Source organism: Cyprinodon variegatus, unplaced genomic scaffold (assembly GCF_000732505.1).
Source record: "Cyprinodon variegatus isolate N-32 unplaced genomic scaffold, C_variegatus-1.0 Scaffold108, whole genome shotgun sequence".
NCBI lineage: Eukaryota > Metazoa > Chordata > Actinopteri > Cyprinodontiformes > Cyprinodontidae > Cyprinodon > Cyprinodon variegatus.
Genome location: NW_015150561.1, coordinates 1,074,603 through 1,089,333, shown reverse-complemented (window position 1 = coordinate 1,089,333; position 14,731 = coordinate 1,074,603). Strand labels below are relative to the sequence as shown.

At 35.8% G+C, this 14,731-nt stretch overlaps 1 protein-coding gene across 2 annotated transcripts in view; it reads right to left on the bottom strand.

The window, feature by feature from the left end:
* Positions 1 to 14,731, bottom strand: part of elfn1 (extracellular leucine-rich repeat and fibronectin type III domain containing 1) — a 94,978-nt gene that overhangs the window by 18,482 nt on the left and 61,765 nt on the right. For both annotated transcript variants that reach the window (XM_015374701.1, XM_015374700.1), the window contains one exon: positions 9,751 to 9,841. The gene's annotated coding sequence lies outside the window, so the exon portion shown is untranslated. The remainder of the gene's footprint in view (positions 1 to 9,750; positions 9,842 to 14,731) is intronic.

Sequence of the window (14,731 nt, the reverse complement as noted above, 5' to 3'; positions counted from 1 at the left end):
CAATTTGCATGGTTTCTTAACCATAACAAGGCTTTGTTGTGCTTTGCAATAAAGCCTGGAACTCAAGGCTAATCCAGACATTTTGAATTGAAAATGCTTTTCCTGGATGGGAAGTCTTCAAACTGGGAAAACAAAGTCCAGTGATTTGTTTTTTTTTATTTTAAAATCTTTTTTTGGAAGTCCCTTAGATTAAACAAACCCAGATCTAAGTAATGTTTAGCTAAGTACCTCTTAAGGTGGATAAGGCAAGTAAAGGAGCTGCTACTGCCATTAGTTTTTTTACTTTTCAATGACATGGAAATTAGTTCTTGACCAGAACTTATGTCTTACTTTATTGTCTTTATGCTTTGCCTTTTCAACCCCCATTCAGTCTTTGCTCATGGCCCCAGAGACTGAGCCAGGTTTTGATCCAGTGTGGCTACTGCTGACCCAGAAGGAGTGAATACAGAAAGTCAGTGATTTTTTTGTTAATTAACCTTGATTACATTGTTTAATAACTAGGATCAGTCTTGTATTTAAGAATATGACAAATTTTGCTTCCTTTTTCATGAAAGTCTTTGAAATGTAATTTATTGTGGCACGATATGAATGAATTGAATTTCAATAAATAGTCCTCACATAGTGACCTACTGTATTTATCCATCTTTAAAATGATCAATAAGTTAATGTCAAAAGATATCTATTCTTTCTTATTATATGCTATAATTTTTGGCAGTAATCCCTAATCAAAACATAATAAAATATATACCCTTATCTAGTTAGATGAGCTAGAAAGCTCCATTATTATATGAGTATGTTGTAAACAACAGGCAAAGCGACAAAATGTATGCTCCATACTTTAGAAACACATTTTAAAGCCTTGAATTATTCATGTTGTGTTTGACCTTATCATCAACCAGCATTGTTAAAGAAATGTTTCCTGACTCTTCAAAACAGTATTGCTTTACATTGTTGAGGTTGCAGGTATCCAATTATGCATTGTGCTGGCCAAGATCATAGCTTCAGCTGTTGGGCCAGTGACTAAAGTTCTTGGTATATACTGTAGAAAATATCATGATTGGCCTGATAAAACTACCAAAACCTTCTTAAGCAAAGGTACATCACACAATTATCTTTTAGTTCAGGTGACTGGTTTAGTTTTTTTTTATTTGCACAGGGGAGCTTTTTACTCCCTTAAATCCTCAGTTGGCTCTAATGTCGTGATCTTGGCACTGATGTTTAGTCTGATTACTCATTTCACACACGTGCTTAGCACAGCCCAGTTTCTCATTACCTGCTTATCTGATCCACCTGTACTAGTCTAACCAGCCTTCAGACCAGTCATCAGTGCCAGATTATTTTTGAGCCATTGGTGAGAAGTTTTCTAGCATACCTGTGTTTAGACTGCCTGATCCTGACAATTTCTGCCTTTCCACCTCTGAACCTTCCTGTCTCCGTCAGATCTGTTTGCCTGACCTGTCTTCTGACTCCTCTCGGATTTCTGCCTGTCTGTGTACGTACAGTGCCTGGAACTGTTACCCAACCTCTGACTTCCAGCTTCTGACGTCACTCACATCTGATTTGGCTTCAGCCCCAGGACTATACTTCCTTCCTTTCTCTGTTTGGTTCTGATCTTCTGCCTGTCCTCTGGCCACCAATACACCTGTGTCTGGGACTCTCTGGGTGGCAACCGCTGCACTGCTTTGGCAGCCAACCGGCTGGAACCATCCTCTGGGCTCAGACTGGACTGTAAGACCAGGTTAGTGACTCACACATTTGTTATCATCCATCTCCAGAAAAGACATGGTCACTAACTTGTTGTCTCCTTCTGCAGAGGTTTCTACCTTAGATGCCAACAAATCTGTTTGTCTGCCTCAAATACTGGATCCTACTGTTCTTAGCCTTTTCAACTAAACACTTTCACTGCACATTGCCTTAGTTTTTGTTTAGGACAGCATGTGTTACCCTTCATTCCTTTTCTATTAGAAGCAAAAATAGTTTAAATTTTACAATATGTGATGTTGGAAAAATAAGATTCAATTGAATAAAAATCAGAAACGTAAGTTTACCCTTTGTTTTTATCTTTTTTTATATTTATTTATCATTTAGTATTTGACCACCGATCAAGTGGCCATTTAGTCGTCCTCCGGTTCTGTCCTCTAATATATTCCCTTCAAAAATGTCCTTGACAATGTTAACCCACATCATTTTTGTCCCCAGAGAAGCTATTTCACTCTCATTCAGTGTAGAGGGAGATAGTTGGGGGGGTTGGTTAGTGTATGACATTTAGATGAATTCCAAGCCCTATATCTCTCGCAAAAATCCCAAAGACAATGGTACTACATCAGTGGCAAAATTCCTTAAAACCTTTTAAAGTTCATATCCACATGACTACCTAATTTCACTTAATGTGTTGTTGTGATATTTAGCTCCTGAACATCATGATAGGGGAGTGAGATAAAGGTAGAACAAAATCATAAAACTGCTTTCGATCAAGTAATACAGATGAAACAGAGTGTCTTTTTAGTGGAGCGCAAACTGGCTGTCTGAAAATGATATGTCATTGCTGTATAAGTGTCCCCAATTAGTCTGATTAGATTGATTAATCAGAAAGTAGGTCAAACTGCATAAAAACAATGTGGCAGTATTTTGTGTGATTAAATTTGCTTTACAACTATGACCAATAGATACAAAGGTGATGCTTGAGAAATACTTTCTTATAGTGTTGTTTTTGAAAGGACTAAAAAAAAAGCTGATATGCAATCATGTAAAAGTGTATTAGTGTCAAAAAGAAACATCTGGAAGCCCAAAATGAAATTCCCTTCACTCCTAAATAATTAGATTTTTTTTTTTTTAAATAGGTAAGTTGTCACTGGCTATTCTGGATGTTTGAACTTATATGGATATCATATTTGGAGATTTGAACAAAAGTTCTCCTGCTTGTGTAAAGCCATATACCATAGTACTACTGCTTTACTGTAAATAAAATGTGTCCTTTCCTGATCAATGGCAACTGACATCACCAGCAGTTTTTTTTTAACATAATAGATTAATAATGCCTTTAACCATACTAGGTTTTCAAAGCACTATGCTTGAATGAATTGTTGTTAAGCTTGTACCACAACACAGATAAATCACCACCCAGTTGAAGAGTCAGACATTGATAGAGATCTTTATATCCTCTACGGTGCAATTAAAGGCTTTAGTGCTTTTTCCCAAAGGAAGCAGAGAGACAATAAGGAAAAAGTCTAAGGCCACTTCTTAAATAGAAGCGACCCGAGCTAGCCATAAAAAAGCCTTTTTCGAAGTATTTCCAAAAAGTGTTGACAAAAAGGTAATACAACACCACACTCTGAGAGCTAATAATATAAGCCATTTGCAAATGGTTTATCTAATGACGCTGTGAAGGTTTTCTCATTTCAGCGGCCTGCTGTCTCATATCCTGCAATCTTGACATCTTTCACACCAAAAAAAAAACTCATGAAAGTCACTACACTAGAGGGAGGATGCCAAGAGAGGCATATACACGTGACAGTTTTCATTACAATTCATCATAAACAATGAGTCATTTATCACTCAATTCCAAAGATCTTATAGCTTTGCAGACAAGATCATATCAATAGTTTTAAAGTCTCATTTATGAAAGTCTTTTGTCTGGTTTTAATAATAATTTTGGTAGAAAAAATAAGCCTTATTGAAATGAGCTAGGAAAGTTCTGATGAAATAAATAAATTAAAAACAAATGGGGGAAATTAAACATAAACATATAAGGTAGCTTTAAATAGGGGCAAGCAACAGTAGAATGCCACAGAATCGACTTTAAAGATGATTGGCCTCTGTTTTCTAATGCTACTCTGTAGGCTATAAACATAAGCATCAGTGATCACCACGTTTTCTGTTAGTACGTTGCCATATGTGCGTTTCAACTTTATGTTTCCAGGTCTTCCATAAGTTATTATAATATGGATAACAGGGTCTATGCAGGAGGAGTCTGAATCTCTTTATGAAATCCTTCTCTTGCACCAAATTAGTCTTAAAACAAAAACAAAAGAAATTAGAAATACCTTTTTTAAATTCATTCCCATAAAGAAGCCACTTTCCCAGAATGTATTCTTATTTCTAATTAGCTATAGCTACATCACATAACTTTCATTTTAGTTAAGACATCAATTCAAAGTCTGATTCAAACATGAATGTTAATACTGTTCCTTTGTACACTTATTTAATTTAATGCCTATATTCCAACTGAGAGCAGAGACCTTGTCTTGTGCCGCCTCGTAAAATGAATGGCAGGTAATAAGAGCGGAGAACCTAGGTGTCATGATTTGAGAGAGGTATGCTGTCATATAGAAAAGGTGCCACAGCGTTTTATCGGCAGAGTAATAAAAAAAAAGTCATTAAGCAGTCTTTAATAAAAATGGCTGACAGCTGTCTGTCAAAAGTGTTGGGATATTTTTTAAACATCTTTTTGATTTTATTTTTTGTTTAACATGCTTGCTTGTCATTGCAGTTATAAATAATTGTGGTATAGGAGTCTCGCACACTATTTACATTTGATCACTGATGCATTTTATGGAATGGAAATGTTCTGAAAGCTGTCCAAAACAAAATTTGGTTTTGTCTACACTTTGTGCATACAATATGTAGAATACATTTTAGAATATATTTATGTATGTTTTCAGGACAGTTTTTTTTTTATGAACAATTGAATTTTGAAACATCTGTGCATTTGTTTTTTAAAGCATTGTTATTTAAAGGGTTTTCTCAAGACTCATCTAGTACCACATCTAGAACTAGTCAGTAAAAAATTGAGCTCTATAATAACGATCCTTTAGTACAATGAGAGCTTTGGCACTGCTGTCTAATCAAACCATGATTGGTTTCAGACGGAACAAACATCATTCAAATTTCTGCCACTATTTTAATTTAGCAAAAAGGGTGCTGTTCAGTCAAAACAAACACTAATGTGTATTATGTAATAATATATGAATGGTGGGTAGCACCCCTGCCTTGCAGCAAGAAGGTTTAGGGTTTGATTCCCGGCCCGGAGTTCGCCTGTTCTCCCTGTGCATGTGTGGGTTCTCTCCGGGTACTCCAGCTTCCTCCGAAAAAAATAAATAAATAAAAATAATAATTTTATTAGGGATTACTGCCAAAAACATGACTGTTAGGTTAATTGACTTCTCAAAATTCTCCTTTGGTGTGAGTGTGTGGGTGAATGGTTGTTTTTCCTGTTTGTCTCTGAGTTGCCCTGCGATAGACTGGCAACCTGTCTAGGGTGTACCCTGCCTCTCGGCCACTGACAGCTGAAGATAGGCACCAGAACCCCTCAACCGTGGTTTAAAGTTGTTGTTTTTTATAATTTCACACTGAAATTATAAAAAAAAAAAAAAGCTGTATTTCTTGTGTACTTCTTCAGTAGGGACAACGGATCATTTTAGATAATTATTTGTTCCAACGAAATCCCCCGTGTCACACTTCAGTCACTTTATATAAATTGAGCAGAGGGATTCCTTTATATAATCTTTCCCTTTTTTCTAAAATGTTCAAAAGATTTCCTGTAACTTAGCAGGCTATATTTTTCATATCTCCCACTACGCTCTTTCTTTGCAAAACTTTACACTAATTGTCTCTATTCTTTTAAAAATCCAATACAGCTTGCATTTATTTATTCCAACTTATATTATATATTCCAATTTATTAATTTCAGCTGTATACATGTTTATGTGTAGCACCTATCAGCAATTTTTATACCATATTATTGGCAATAAAGCTTTTTCTGATTTTGATGCCTTCTGGTAAGTACTGTATGAGGATGGCAGCATAAACACTTTCAAGTATCAGGACGTTTGATTTAAAAATGTTAAGTGAATCTTTCAGCAGTGTAGTGATGCAATATATGACCATGTATGAAATGGAAATAAGTAATTATTGCCCTTGGTGATGTAAGGGGATTGTCTAATGATCAACAGCCAAAGAATCCTCCCATTGTTTCCCTCAGCATGTTGAAGAGACATACAGTAGGAAAGGCTGTCCTACTTTGACAAAGTAGGACAGTGTTGATGAAAAGCATAATTAAAATTGTGCTCATTTGGATTTTATTTTCAAACAAAAGTGCCTTTTTGGAATTTTTTCTTCAAATGCACTGAATAAAAGATACCTTTTTCAGTTTTTGTTTAATCTTTTTTTGTTTTTTTGCAGTGATATGTAACGCTCTGTGAAGAAAAATGTGTTCATGGCAAAAGCACACTTTTACCATGGAGCAAGTACTAAATTTACTTCCCCTTCATTGCACAGCAAAGCCTAATAAGCTATAAAAATACTGTCCACAAAGCTGAAAGATGTGGTGCTCACCAAAAACATTTTGTTGTGAAGCAGCATCTATTGAGCTAAATGATCACTTGATGACTATTAAAGCTGATGAAAGTCTGGCCAGGATAAGTAGATAAGTTGAGCTCTGGGAAATGCACTAAAACTTCAAGCATTAACACTTAATGAACATTTCCGGCATTTTTGTTTTTTTGTATATTTTCTTAAGACTTAAATATGATTTTACCATTCAGAGAAAATAGGATGTTTTATATCAGAGACCTTTAACATCAGTTCAAATCTGGCTGATTTGACTTTACAGTCTGTCACTATTTATTGTTATCCATATAACAAAGCTGTTGATGATGCCTTTATAAACTAAAGCTATGTTTAGGCACTGATATACACAACAGCCTATGCGGTTTAAAAAGCTGTAGTATTACAAACACACCAAGAAAAGGCCTGCATTGCTTTAACGGGACAGGAGTCCTATAATTGTCCACCATACAGATGTTTTATAATCACTTTATGTGAGCAATTTAAAAACTCCCTTGGGGTCCGAGGCTAATCCATGATGCTCTTTACAGTAATCCATTCAAATAACTCTTCTCTAGTGTCATTGATTAGAAATCCAGGTTGATGGAAGAGCTTGGACTATGCAGCATGATGAGGCTAAATTGGTTGTAACTCAGCCTCAACACTATCCAATCCAATAAATAATGAATTCATAATTTTCTGAAATCAGTTTTTAAAATGCACTCTAAATGTATGAAAAAACACAACAAAAGTCATGCAAACAGTGGACAACAATCAAAGCACTGTAATAAACAAAATTTTCTCAAATCCTAAAACCATATCTCATATTTTTTGTATTCAAATTAGTTAAGCTAAACGAATGCACCATTACTGAGAATTGACTTCTGATTAAGACTCAAATTAAACTATTTTAATTGGTAAAAAAGAAAAAGAAAAAAAAAAACAAAAAAACACCCAATTCATAAAATCTAGCAGGTCAGAAATGCAATATTCTTATCACCTTTCTGTCTAATAAATTGACACGCAAAAAGTTTTCATATGATGTTGCAATCAGTTTAGTTCATCTTTGCATTTTATGCCCCTTTTTCAGCTCCACCTGGTCTGGCTCTATAATCCTCCCAATTCCAGTTGTTTTCCACTCGCTCTGTTACATCCATGGTTCTTAAACAGTGGTAAAAAGAAGTAATACATTAGAGCTATGTTTCCCAACTTTTTTTGACTTGTGTACTCCTTTGGGCATTTTGTCTTACCATGAGTACCCCTCTCAGTCAAAAGTATTGATGACTAGAATGTGCAATACTTCATTATAAAATATGCATCTAATTCTTAGCCATTTGATTCTTTCGATCGCAAATAAAAAACAACAACATAAATATGTAGCCCGGAACTTAGTAAGGAATCAAAAATAAATACATAAGAATAAAATATAAACTTGAGGAAGTGGGAACAAAATACCGAACAAAAATTATAGTCAGACTGACTCCATTTATTTTACTATGATTTCAAAATTCATGACACCTGAGCTTGCTTTGATGAGCTCAGGTGTGAAAAACACCTGATACGAGACTGTTCTCTATATCCAGTCTGCTTGTCTGCCTGGTTTTGATGTTTCTCAAAGCTGAAGGTGACTCAAACATAGAAGAAAAAAGGACTATTTGGTTGATAAAAACTTGCTTAAAGTTTTTTTCCAATTGTGTCCCCACAAAGTAAAACAGATCCCAGCCCTATTTTGTTTTACTATCTTAGAAATAAATTATTTTCATGTACTCCTTGCAATGCACTTCACGGGCCACTAGCGGTACGAGTACCCCTGGTTGGGAATCGTTGCATTAGAGGATATACAGTACTGTAGAGTAAGAAAGGACACAGCCAGGTTGATGAAAGTTACATAACAGAACATTTTCTTTAACAATACTAGCAAAGCAAACTTTAGTGAAAAATATCTTTAAGACTTTTTCCTGAGAACTGAGGTCGGTGACAACCAGGAGAAAGTCTTAATGTTAGTAATGGTAACAGAGTTCAAACTTAAGTTAAATGAAACATCTTTTTAAATGAGTATTTCTAAATTATTGTGAAAGTTATAACCTTTGTTGATATTTTAAAGAAATGTTAATGAACCCAGATTAGGTCAGATAAGAGTGCAACAATTAATAAAAAAGTTGTTTTAACAACATGCTAAAAAAGCCATCTTTAACTTAAAAAAATTGACTTTTATTAGACTTACTATTTTATTTAGTTTGTAACAACACAAATAAGGTAATGTTCTGCAATCATAATGTTTTTTTTTTTTCTTTTTACTTTTTGTACTTTACAGTCATTGAAGAAGTTAATTGCTCATGAAAATCATTGGTTGGAGAAAAAGTCAGCCTCTTAGATTTCTGTTGAACCAATGACAGATGGTTTAATGAAGCCAAAGGCCACCTACCCTTTGCATTTTTTTTACATGACACCTGAATAATATGTGAGTCAGCTAAGCTGAAAGGTTGTACTAGTTGGGAGAATAAATTGCAAGAAAATTAGTCAGTGGTGATTCATGGGGTCAAATCACATCTTAAGCCCCACTTAATTAGCACTAATAGTTAAGATTGCACACACTCATTCTGTCATTGTTCCTACATCACTTAGCAAAAGGATCCCTTTATTGAACAGATTAAAGAGGGAAAGACAAAAAAGGATTTCTTTATTTAAAAACAGCACTTTCATATCTTTTCAACTAAATTTATTTAATATTTCAGATGAGTACTATGCAAAGCCTGAATTCTAAACAAATTTGTATAGCAAGTTATCTCAGGAATGCTCATTCAACACAACAAAAATGGAAAAGTAAAAGATGTTTTCTGCACGAATCATAATCAATAGGCAAACAGACAACTGTGGATGTGTAAAAACGGATGAGTCATATTTATGTGGCTCAAAAATCATCATTAGAGAATTAATTAAAATCTAATTTGATAATGACTAATTAGTAACCATTTAACAAAGTAATTAACATTCTCAAATGTGTTTTTTTCTGTTTATTTCCTAACTTATCACTTGTGTGCTGAGAACAGGACAGATGGTGTTATTTTGTTATTAAAGAGTAAAATGTTTAACAAAGGCTCCAAACAAAAAAGAAAATCACATAAATTTAAAAAGATAAATCTGATAAAATAGGGATTTTGACAGACTTTATATTGAAACTGTATCCAGAAAATAAAAACCTTTGAACTTGAACACAGCTTAGGTTCTAAAAAGGGATATTCATGCTGTCCACACTCAGGATGACACGTCCTTTGAGTGACGGGCTTTGGCGCTGTACTGTTCTTGTCATATGTATTGACCAGCGGATTAGAGATGTAATCCTCTTAGGGGTACGTTTGCTCATGCAGAACCTCAACTGAATCAAGTCACATACGCAGCTGTGCTAAACACCTGCACTGTACTTACTGATGGAATCTGGGTTGGAGTCCTCAGTTATTGAACACATCCCTGATAGCCTTGTAGAGGGTAGATCTTTCCTGAATTCTCTCACTGGTTTCTGTAGAGAAAGATTGATAAAGATGCATGTTAAATGCTGCTTTTCCTCACAGGGAATGTTAATTGAAAGCGTTGAGGATTTATCTCCACAGAACACAACAATTTTCACAAAAAAACTTAGATCATGGATAACTTTCTCTTTCTTGAACGAAATACTATTGGAGAAGTGTAAGCTAATAAAAACCCTGTGTTTCAGTTTAGTTAACCAAAGTTAGTTTTTCTAATTAATCAAACATAGCCTGCACTTCTCCATTATGTTAATGACTTTCCCACAAAGCAAGTAAGAATGCATAAACTGCCCAAGGGGAGACTACTTTGGCACAAATTTCATGCATTTTTATTGGATCCTGAAGTAGCGACAACAAAAAAGCTTTGCACATAGAAATATGGATGCTCTGCATTTCCAAATATGCTTAATGGAGATGAAACACAATTTTTTTTATTGCTTGGCCATCTTTTATCCTTTTATGTATCTGTTTACAGACTCTACAGAACGCTGCAATCTTAGGTTGCAATTTTCTAAACTACATACATATTTATGTCTTGAAAGCACATTGTAACAAAGTATTTCGAGTGTGCATCTTTCAAACAAAACATTTTGGTGCTTTCATCCATTGTGATCCACAGTGTGTGACATGTGGTACCAAATGAGAAGCTTGGGCAAAATCCAATCTTCACCAATCAGTGATGGGAATTTGCAGATTTTCACTAAATTAGAGGACAAAAGAAAATGCGATTCAATTAGCTTCCAAGGCTGCTATTTGCATTTTAGTGAAAGGGGTGATAGTTAAAATGGCCTATGGCAGGTGCCTTTCTGCAAAGAACCATGACAACACACAGCTGAACCAAGAGAAAAGGGTAGTTTGGGAGTCTTCAGCTGTATTCTTTTAATTACTCATCATAATGACACCATTTAGTACTTCAATGACCCATTTCACAGCATTGAACAGGCCTTGGAAGCTCTTCGTCCTTGGCAGGGTCGGTTCTGCAGCTGCCCCTGTTCCCATGGACGTTTTTTCCATTGGGCATTGGGAGGCAGGTTTATCCGTCATTTTCTCTTATTAACACTTACACTTCCAAATTATCACCAAAATAAGGTGTGATCTAAATATCTGTCATTGAGGGATGTTCGTTTATAAAGGTGCTCATTATGTGAGCAAAGCTTCAGAGGAGTTAAAGTCTGACATGTACTGTAACCATCCTCGTACCATCAATAAAGACATTTAGAAAATCATACAAATTTAAAACATAAATAAATAATGACCCATTGGTTATTCCTTGCAGACCGGACTTTTCCTTTAAGGAAAGCCAAGTTGAGAACAAAAAAGTGTTAGAAAGGTAACTATAATCAGCTTCCAAAATAAGATTGGAGGGGGGAAGCATGGCTTTGTTTTACCTAAAAAAAAAAGTGGAACATAATTTAACAGTATTTGAATTGCTAAGAGAAGCAGGCAGGTCATCTGTCAAAAAAACAGCTGCATTTTGTTTCATCCTGAAAAGGTATTTTTTTTAAAAACTGTGTCAAATAAGGCATTTTGAGGGGATGCGGAAATAGTGTTGCATGTCAGGGATGTTTTTAAGGGCTTTTGATTCTGATGCGGATACTATAGGGCCTCAACTTTGCTTTTTGCAGATAATGTACATGTTTGAGCCAAGTGTGTAGGATGGGAGCCTCCTCAATTTCTTCACAGAAAAAATGTGGACTGCTTCATCCAAGTGTGAGGCATGTCTGTGTCTGAAGCTGTGGTGATTTTTGCCTTATCTCCAGAAAGACAGAGGCTGCTCCGCTCGCTTGTGATAAAAAAAAAAAAAGAAATACATATAATACATATACAAGACAATGAAATACTCTTTCCCCTTAGGGTGCTGGACATGGTCTTAGATATAAGATTACAAGCCCCGTCTTCCAGAGATTATATTGTAACAAAGCTGACGCTACTCCACACTGAAAGGAGTCCTCCATGATGATTCAAGTGTCACTCTTTGGAGGTTTTCTGCACATATACTACTGGAAAGTACTATATAATACACGTGAAAGCCTTAAGATCCCCTATAATGATTCAACGGTGTACCAAGAGAGAGAGAGATCCTTGGATTTTTGTTGCAGGTCCCTAGCTTTGCAATTTGGTAAAGAAAATTCAATTGCTGAGCTTCACCTCTCATAAAATGATCATTAATTGTATTAATTACATTTTTGCTATATCAAAATCATTTGATAATGATTTGTCACATTATTTCTTTTTCCATCCATTTATTTTCCGTCACGCTTATCCCAAGCAGGGTCGCTGATGCCTGTCTCCAGCTCTCAGTGGGCGAGAGGCGAGGTACACCCTGCACAGGTCGCCAGTCCATCGCAAGGAAACACAGAGACAAAAAGGACAAACAACCATTTATGCACACACTCACACCTAAGGAGAATTTAGAGAGGCCAATCAACCTAACAGTCATGTTTTTGGACCCACGCATGCAGGGAGAAGGTGCAAACTCCATGCAGAAATGCCCTGGGCCGGGAATCAAACCAAGAACCTTCTTGTTGTAAGGCAACAGTGCTACCTACTGTGCCAATGAGCAACCTCATTATTATTTTTTTCATTTCTTACATTTTTTCACCAGTATGTATAGTATGATAAATATAAATTGAGAAAGCATAAGTTCACTTCCAATCGCCTGTGTAAGAATGAAGTTTGAAATCTTAGGTGAGTGGCGGCCTAGTTTGGGGAGTGACGACCTAGTGGTTAGGGCATAGAACTTGGAATCTTGAAGTACTGGGTTCCAGCCCTACTCCTACAGACTGTTACTCTGGGTCTCTGAGCAAGACCCTTAACCCCACAATGCACCCCAGGCAGCCCGTGTTGGCGCCCCACTGCTCCCCAAGGGGATGGGTTGAAATGGAGAGGTAAATTTCACCAATGTAAGATCACTAAAGTTCAGATAAAACATTACACACAATAATGTTTAAAATCTCCACATCTAGTGATGTGATTAGGATAAACAACTGATGTTGTTTACCTCAATCCATTACCTCCAGTAACCAGATCTTAAATATTTTAGCTCATGTAAATAAGCGCTCAGTAAAAAGGCCATTAATGTGGGAAACTAATTAATTAACAGGATATTAATTAAGTCCTATATGTGCCAGGCCCTGTGTGTCTTGAGCTTTTATTCAACCAGGACCAATCCTTTTCCTACATGTAGGTTTATTTTTACATTTTAGAGCATCCTTAGCAGGCAAGTAGTCCAAGCCATTTAACTATACTTAGGCTTAGCTTACAGTACATGCTGTAAAATTACATTGAAGAACTGACTCTACATTAAAATTTATGACCAAAGGGTGTAAAAAGCTTTAGTATGTGATGACAGTTGGGAGGATGTGTTAACTGTGAAAAGCTTCTTTTTCATTTATTTATTATTTTATTTTTTTATTGAATGAGTGCAAATGGATTCTTGTGTTCTGATAAATTGTTTTGCCTCATCTGCCCCGGTAATACAACCTTATATTATACTCATAAGGGTAGGACAACATACCACCATTAGTTTAGCTAAAGAGGTCAAGTTTCTGCCACAGCTGTTACCTTGTTATTCTGCAACATTATTGATTCTGGAAGCACAATTTTTTTTCATATTCAAAGTGGTACTCAGTGTTGTAGATGAAAATGGTGGAACCTTGTACTGCTTCAGGGCAGCCATCTGCTGAATGCTCCATGGTCAAAAACTTTTCTTTTCTTCTTTCGTGGGAGGGTAGGGAGTTAGGTGGTCATGATGGCTAGAAGCAGCCCACCCAATATGGTCTCAAAGAGCAGGGGGGGTTTGGCAAACGTCCGTGATGCTGACCCAGAGCATTCAAAGGTTGAGCTTTGGCACTGATCTGACTGATTCTGCACAGCTGTTAAGGTGCAGAGGAGTGCACAAAGATATGAGGACAAAAATAGATTGCTAGGATCCACAGCTCAATGCTGGTCTTAAGAATGTGAATCACAGCCAGGTTGATCTGTTGCATGCTTATTTTGTACAAATTAAATGCCACACTTACAAATGTGAAGACAAAACTTATTTCACGATTTGCCTTTTTGTATTTTTTCATCATAGAGCCACAGAGGTCAAATTTTACATAGCTACAGTTCAAAATAATGTTTAGACGAGACCTTCTTTTCCTGCTGAGTCACAACCTTCTTTAACAAATATTACAAGTAGCATTCAGTACAAAAATAACCCCAAAACATTTTGTTCGTGCACTTTATACACAGGTTTTTAGTTAACATAGAGGACATCACAAGCAATTCCTGGAACGAGATAGTCGTGAAAACCAAGCTTTAACACTCCTTTGTTCTCTCAAGGTGAACTTTTCTATTGTAGATAGTTGGTACTGAAGTCAAGTTTTTTTTTTTTTGTCAGTGTTTGTTTCTCTTATAAAACTTGATCAAACTTGTTTCTAATGATTGAAGGTGTTTCCTGAAGCATTTGATGCTTTTAGTGACATTTTCATAAAAATCTACTCTAAAGAAGTCCTTGCATCTACTGTACTTGTTTTCTGCTGTTCATGGGACTTCCAGGGATTGATATTTGTATCAAACATCCCTGCATCATCACACTTGTATAACTACCTTCTAGTATAAGTAAAGTGTATATCTCTATAAGCTCCACGCACTTAAAGGAAAAGTGATTTGCACATTCTCCGTACAAAAAAACTGCACATATGTAATTTTGGACTTAAACCTGTGAACAGCAATTTTCAAGTAAAAAAGAACAAGAAACAAACATTGCATTTCAGCTCTTGTTTGTCTGTTTGAGTCTTTTTCACAGAAATGGGGAGCATCTAAAGCATCTACCAGGTGTATATACTATATATATATATATATATATATATATATATATATATATATATATATATATA